This window comes from Microcaecilia unicolor, chromosome 5, assembly GCF_901765095.1.
Source record: "Microcaecilia unicolor chromosome 5, aMicUni1.1, whole genome shotgun sequence".
Classification (NCBI taxonomy): Eukaryota; Metazoa; Chordata; class Amphibia; order Gymnophiona; family Siphonopidae; genus Microcaecilia; species Microcaecilia unicolor.
This window is the reverse complement of record NC_044035.1, coordinates 180,190,838-180,198,707: the sequence shown is the minus strand read 5'-3', so window position 1 is coordinate 180,198,707 and position 7,870 is coordinate 180,190,838.

Below are 7,870 nucleotides of genomic sequence, written 5' to 3'. Positions count from 1 at the left end.
CCATGAGTCCGGCAAGATCATCCGCCCAGCGGGGACTACCGTCCATGTCCGAGTTCCTCACGAACCATCCGGAGGTAGTCCTAAATTTGTGGTCCGATCCCTATATCAACCCAATTTTTTCTGTGAATCGTTTTTTGACCCTCCGCGACTACCGGAAGAAACTTTTGTCTGATCCAACCCTGAGAGATACTTTGGAAGCGGCAGCTGAGCGAAAGCGTCTCCAGAGGTGTAGGGTCCGCCATAGCCCAGTTTCGGATATTGATCCATTGACTCAGCTTTATGAATACCGCTACAGACTTCTCGAGGAGCCAGCCCTGCGGGATACTCCAGAAGCGGAGGCTGAACGAATACGCTGTGGAAGGCCCACGCTCGGGGCTTCCCAGCGGGTGGTACAGAACAATCGGGGTGCCCCTCGCAGTTCAGCTCCTGTTCGGGATGTCAAGTCCAGCCAAGCTCCTAAGCCGGTCCGAGGGGTACTTCCTACCAAGCCCCTGACCCCAGTTCAAGTAGCGTGGCTGCTTAAGAGCCTGAGTCCAGTCCAGGGGATGCTTCATACTGAACCTCCAATTCAAGTCCAAGTAACGATGCCACTTAAGGCTCCGAGTTCAGTCCGAGGGAGGCTTTCGATGGAGCCTCGGATTCCTGTTCGAGTGGTGCTCCAGGTCGAGCCTCCAGTCCTCGTTCAACTGGCACGCCCTCTGAAACCTCTGAGTCCAGTCCGTGGGGTGCTTCTGACGGAGCCTCAGATTCCTATGCAAGTGGCGCTCCAGGTCGAGCCGCCAGTCCTCGTTCAAGTGGCACGCCCTTTGAAGTCTCTGAGTCCAGTCCGAGGGAAGCCTTCGATGGAGCCTCAGATTCCTGTGCAAGTGGCGCTTCGGGTCAAGTTTCCGGTTCTTGTTCAAGTGACCCGTCCAGTCAAGCCACTGAGTCCAGTTCGAGGGGGGCTTCTAACCAAGCCTCCGATGCCAGTCCACAGGGTGGTTCAGGTGGCACCTCCGCTTCCAGTCCAGAGGGCACCTCCTATCAAGCTCCTAAGGCCAGTTCGAGTGGTGCTTCAGACCGAGCCTCAGTTAAAGTCCAGTTCGCGGGGCGCCCCCAGCCAAGCTCCTGAGTCCAGTTTGAGGGGCCCTGCCAGTCAAGCTTCTGATTCCAGTCCGGGTTCCAGTCCCGGTTCAACTCCTGTTCAGAATTCCTGTTCCAGTCAAGACTCTGATTCCAGTCCGGGTCCCAGTCCCGGTTCAACTTCTGTTCCAAGTTCCAGTTCCAGCCAAGATGCTGACCCTGCTCCTAGCTCCAGTTCCAGCCAAGATGCTGAGTCTGTTCCAAGTTCCAGTTCCAGCCAAGATGCTGACCCTGCTCCGAGCTCCAGTTCCAGCCAAGATGCTGAGTCCGTTCCTAGTTCCACTTCCAGCCAAGATGCTGAGCCTGCTCTGAGTTCCAGTTCCAGTCAAGCTCCTGACGCACTAATGGGTTCCCGTCCCGGTTTGCTTCTTGACTCTAGTCCGGGTCCCAGTCTCGGTTTGCTTCCTGAGTTCAGTCTGGGTTCCCTCAGAGAAGGGTTCCTTTTGAACATGGTTCCTCTTGATGCATCCAAGTTCCTGAGTTGGCCCAGCGGTGATTGGAAGAAGCCTCCTGTTGACAAGTTCCGCTCCTGTCTGTCAGTTTTGAACTTCTTTGTGACTTCCAGTCCAGTGATCCATGTCTGGGGGTTGACACCGATCAGAAGGTTTCACCACAGTTACCCCTGGACACCTGACCTCCTCAGGGAGACCGAGAGGGGGGTCTTGAGGAGGGGGTACTGTCACGTCTGTGGCCGTGACCACCCTCATACTTACCCTGTTTCTGGGAGTCAGTGGCTGTGCTGGCTTCTGCTTGTCTCTGTGTCTGTCTCTGTCTTAGTTTCTCTCTGGCTCTGTGTGCTGATTGCCCTACTGAATCTCACCTGTGTGGGCTTTGCCTCTTCCAAGATGGCTGCCGCTTCCTCCTCCTTGCCAGTATCCAAGATGGCTCCCGCTGTTCCTTCCTATGGGATGACTGCTTTGTGTGTCAAGCCTCTGTTTGGTTGCAAGGTGATTGCTGCAGCTGTGGCTCTGGTGTTGATGAGCTTTATTAGTGACTTGGAGACTACAGTCCAGGCTTTTGCATTGCCATTTCCTCCGCAGTGCCTTAGGTCCCGAGGTTAGTGTGCTGTTAGCACTGTTTGCTTTCCTTGTCTTGTGCTCTGTGGGTTTTCAGCCCTTCTGTGTTTATTGTTCTGTGGGCTTCCTACCCTTCTGTGTTATTTGCTTTGTGGGTTCCCTGCCCTTCTGTGTTATTTGCTCTGTGGGTCTCCTACCCTTCTGTGGGTTTTCAGCCCTTCTGAGTTTATCGCTTTGTGGGTTTCCAGCCCTTCTGTATTTATTGCGCTGTGGGTTTTCAGCCCTTCTGTGTTAATCGCTTGTGGGTTTCCAGCCCTTCTGTGTTTTGCTCTGTAGGTTCCCTGCCCTTCTGTGTTTATTGCGCTGTGGGTGTTCAGCCCTTCTGTGGTTATCGCTTTGTGGGTTTCCAGCCCTTCTGTATTTATTGCGCTGTGGGTTTTCTGCCCTTCTGTGTTTATCGCTTGTGGGTTTCCAGCCCTTCTGTGTTTATTGCTCTGTAGGTTCCCTGCCCTTCTGTGTTCTTGCTCTGTGGGATTCCAGCCCTTCTGTGACCATTGCTTTGAACCTACCTATTGCCAGAACCCGGACATTCCCTGCCTGTCTGCCTTGCCATCGCCTAGGGGCCAGGGGGCACTCCTGGACCTTCATTCCTGCGGTTCCTGTAAGCCCTACCGGCTGCCAGAACCCGAGGGCTCAACCTGAGGGGGAAGGCAGTCAAGTGTAGGTGAAGCCTAGGTCCGGTCCGGGTTCCAGTCCAGGTGTTCCGGTTCGCTGGGCAGTGCCTGCAGTCCCTGCCGTTGTGCTTACCCAGTGTTGGTTGGTGGGTTTTGCCTGCTGCTGTCGCTCCTCGTCAGCAGCCCAAGGGCTCACGTTTGCTCCAGAGCCCGGTCCCGCGGGCTCAGAACCTGACAGAACCTGACACAGGATACCCACAATGAATATGAATGTGATAAATGTGCATAGCACAGAGATAGGGCATACAAATCTATCTCATGCATATTTGGGTCTGTACAATATTACCTCAATGAGCAAGTGAGATGTTAAATTTGATGCAAGCTCGTGAGATGCAGTGCGAGATTAAAGAAAGAATCACTGATTAAAGATTCAGTAGTGGTCCTGTGAAGATTGGAGTCACTCTGTGATGAAAGCCTCTATTTGAGCTTGCTGTGGAAGAGAACAGTGATTGAGCAGCAGGCTAGTCTTTGAAAGGCAAAAGAAAGATAAGATCTGATACAACAAGATGAACTTAAAGACTGGCAATAAGTGAACTGTGAAAACACGCTAATTAATTTAGAACTTTTATGATTCAGTGTGTAACAGACAGGTCCAATAGTCGCTTTGCTATTTAGATCTTTGTGAAACAAGAGTGACACAATCATTCCGAGTACTACAATGTTGTAGAAGTGCTTATGTATTTTATGGAAATAAGTGTGATTGGATGAATGATTGGATATAATGGGGGATTTTAGACAATAATTGGTAAATAATGTGTTATATTAAGATGCAATAAAGATTGAAATAATTTGTAACGGTTGTTGATTAGATTATATATGCATATTTATTGTAGATATTCTGAAAACCTGATTGGCTAGGTGTGTCCCAAGGACTGAATTGAGAACCCCTGCAATAAGTGACTGCACCTTAATATACATGTTTTCAGCCATTTGTTCTATAAAGAAAAGATGCCTACTTTTCTTTAGAGAACAAGCTTAAAATAGGGGACATAACTAGTACCTATAGTGGACACCCTGTTATAGAATTACTCTCTATAAGTTAAATTTTTAAAAAGTCAGCTGTTGATGGTCATATGTTTCTGAGACTATTCAGACAGTTATTCCCACATCTAGTCCTGGAGGCACCCGTCAGTCAGGTTTTCAGTATATCTACAATAAATATTCATGAGATAGATTTGCATGGAGACAGTGCATGAAAAGCTCCCACTGTCCTAGGGGCTCCCAAACCTCCCCTGGGGAAACCTCAGCCAATTGGGTTTTCAGGATATCCACAATGAATGTTCATGAGATAGATTTGCATTCCAAGGAGGCAGTGTATGCAAATCAATCTCATGCATATTCATCATGGATATCCTAAAAGTCTGACTGGCTTGGGTTCCCTCAGAACAGGTTTGGGAACCCCTGCTCGAGATGTTTCATGCGATTATTATGTATGTTTATTTGTAATCTGCTGATGACCAGTGGAATATAAAGGGGCTCATTTTCAAAAAAGAAAATGACAAGGCTACATCCCCGATGTATAGAGTGAAGCAGCAGAACCATGAACTACATATCCCAGAATGCATTTCCAGTCCTAGCAGTGAGATCCCAGGGGATAGGCAAGCTGGCCATATACCATCTCTGACTACAAGAGGGAGGGTGAATGAAGGAGCCAGTTCCCGGGACCAGCAATCTGTATATCATGCTGCCCACTTGTAATAGGGAGGGGTAGGCTGAGAAGCAGGAGGAGGATTGGATGGAAGAGGGAATTAATCAGCCTGAGCAGGGGAAGAAAGCAGAATGGAATGGGAGCTTGAGAGCTGAGGAAGGCAGCCCCTGAAGGTTTGGAACCTACATGGTTTTGGGAATTTATTTTGGGTTAAACCCTGCTTAAATAGAGAAGCCTGGTTTTCTTTTGGGGAAACCCTGAGTGGTGGGGGAATTATTACCCTGTTTTGAAACCTGATTATTGTGAGAACCTCTGAAGTTGGAAGGCTTGTTTATGAAGGAGGGCTGCCTGGTGGGAAGAGGGGTTCAGTTCAGGAGGAGAGGAGCAGTGCAGGCTGAAAATCCTTGGGCAAGACAGGTCCCTAAAGAACTGAAGCAGGCTGAAATACCTTGGGTGGAAGGAAGTCCCAAAAGTATTGAACCTCCTGAAAGTAAAGGCTGCTTGGTGATTAACACTGTCTTGAGGGGAAATCCTGCTTGTGGGACAAGTACTATTTGTTTGCTACTGACTGGGACCAAAAAAGCAGGGATTTCCAAAGGACTATTGCATTCCCCTCAGGGAAGGGGGGCAAAGTCTTTGTGTAATTGGCTGATGTACTAAGCAAGGCAGAACAGCCCTGCCTGAGAAGCAAGTCTCTACTCTGGAGTGAAGTTTTGTTTATGAATCTGGAAAATAAAGGAATGTTTTTGAAGTATTTCCTGGTGGCAGTGTTGTGAAGTCCTGGCTATTCGTGGGAGGCGGCTTCCTCCCCCCATACTGGAACAGCGGGCCCGTTTACAATATATATATATATATATATATATATATATATATATATATATATATATATATATATATATATATATATATATATATATATATATATATATATATTTCTCACAGAAAAACATGTAAAGCATATAATCAAACAAAAAAAAACCCATCCAAGTCCACTAGCTGCCAAAAAGTAGACTTTCCCAGAGGGGGAATTTTTTGGGTGTGACATGGGCGATGTTACATGATGAACGCTTAAATAAAAGGATAGCAAAACAACTTCCTGGGGACAGAAAGGAAAATACCCAGAATTAGACCTGCTTTAAAAGCATAAAGGGTAAGGTTAAACCTGTGTTTAGACTCATTTGTGATTTTGCTGAGTTGGAGAGTGGAGAGATGAAAGTGGTTATTTGTGAGAAATAGTGGAGAGTTGCTGAGTGCTTTGTTACCTTTGTGTGTTTGCCCCAGTCTGAACCTTTTGACCCTCACATTTCCTGTCTTGCCTTCTGTGTCTTACCTCCTCAACTCCTTGCCCCACCTGCTAGGCACCCCCCAACCACATCCATCCCTTCCTCTGTATTTTGCCCTCTTCCCTCACCAAACTCTCACTATGTGACAACCCGGGGTGAACCCTTGGGCTGCAGCTGCGTTGATGCTATCTAGCCAACCTGAGGGCTGGCTAGGCCCAAACTGGTGATGAGAGAGACACCTGGGCAAGGCTGAACTGAAGACAGACTGGAGCAAAGCAGGAAGCAAAGCTGGAAAACGGAGCAGGGCTAGAACAAGACACATGCAGGAATGGGAGACAAATTGGAACAAAGCTGCAACACACACTAGACAGCTCTAGAAGACCTGTTGCAAAGGCACTGGCTGGGAGACAGGAACTTCCTTAAATATTACCAAAGAGAAAGTGATGACATCAACCAGCGTCCTCCTGAAGAGCTATAGAGGAAGTGCTTGTTTTACAGGAAGTAAACAGATCCTTCTTGGCACAGAATGCTGCTGTAGACTACAGAGAACAGGTGAGGGGTGTGACAGTACCCCCTCCCTGAAGCCCCCTCCCCAGACCCATGAGTTTGGGTTTGAGGGAATAAGAAGTTGACTAAGAGGCTTATTTTCAAAGCACTTAGCCTCCCAAAGTTCCATAGAAACCTATGGAACTTAGCCTCCCAAAGTGCTTTGAAAATATGCCTCAATGTCTTATAAGTGCAGGTGCATGAACACTGATAATAGGTTTCCACATATTATCCTGCTTATCCTTCTGACATCTAGAATATCCCGAGTAGCATGTAGACTTGAAGTTGTGTGTCCCAGTGCAAGGTGCGCTTCCATGACCACTTGGAGTCCATAGTTCTCTCTGGGAGTACAATGATCTGGAAGACAACAAGAATCTTTGCAGGGTCCATGTTGGGTTGGGATTCCAAGATGGAAGACTTGCCCTGGCGTGAATTCAACGTGGGCATGGTTAGCAGAGGTTGAACAGACGTTAAGCAAGACTGAGAACGGGTGAGACCCAGGCTAGAATGTCACCAGAATGCCAGTCAATACAAGGTTCATGTTTTTGCAACCAGGGAATCCCCAAAATGACCTGATAGATAGATCTGGGGAGTACATTAAACTCTATTGTCTTTTGATGCTGAGAACCCACCTGAAGGGAAATAGGTTGAGTAATAGCCCACAGCTGCCCTGGCAGTGGGTCTCTGTAAACTGAGGAAATGCAAAGGGGTTGTCTGAGGGGATTCAAAGAAATGTCACACTGGTGTATCAGCCATTCTTCCACAAAGTTACCGGCTGCGCCAGAATCAAGGAGAGCTTAGCTATGATCCATTTATTGTCCCATAGAAGGGTGACAAGGAGAGTACAGAGGGAGGTCAGAACAACTCAGGAAGGACCTAGGGACATCTGCCCCACAACTGTTAAGTCTGGAAGTGTTCCTGGTTTCCTGGGACATTGCTTAGCATAATGTCCTAGGTGCGCACAATATAGACAGAGGTTTTGCACTCTTGACACCTATTCTCTTCCTCTGAAAGTTGAGAATGTCCTATTTGCATGTTGATTTCTTCCTTAGGGGGGGCAGGAGAAACTGGCATCTGTGAGATCCTGCAACTGAGGCATCGACCGCATAGAGTGGCATTTACCTTCATGTTCCGTAGCCCTTTTTTGAAAGCTGATGTCCACTTTGATGCATAGGGAAACCAGGTCATCCAAACTGGTGGGGAGATTCTGTCCTGCCCATTCATCCTTAATGTGGCCCGCCAGGCCCTGCCAAAAGACGGTCACCTGGGACACCTTATTCCATTGGAGTTCAGAAACCACGGTCCAGAATTAAATGGCATATTAGCCCATAGTTAGGGCCCCTTGTCATAGACACAGGAGCTCAAAAGCAACCGAGGAACAATGCCCTGGTTCATCAAATACCTGCTGAAAGCATACAAGGAAAGCAGCTAAGTTGGACATAAGCAGGTCATTCTGCTCCCACAGGGGAGAGGCCCAAACCAGTACTTGCCCAGAAAGGACAGAGAGCAATAAAGGTAATC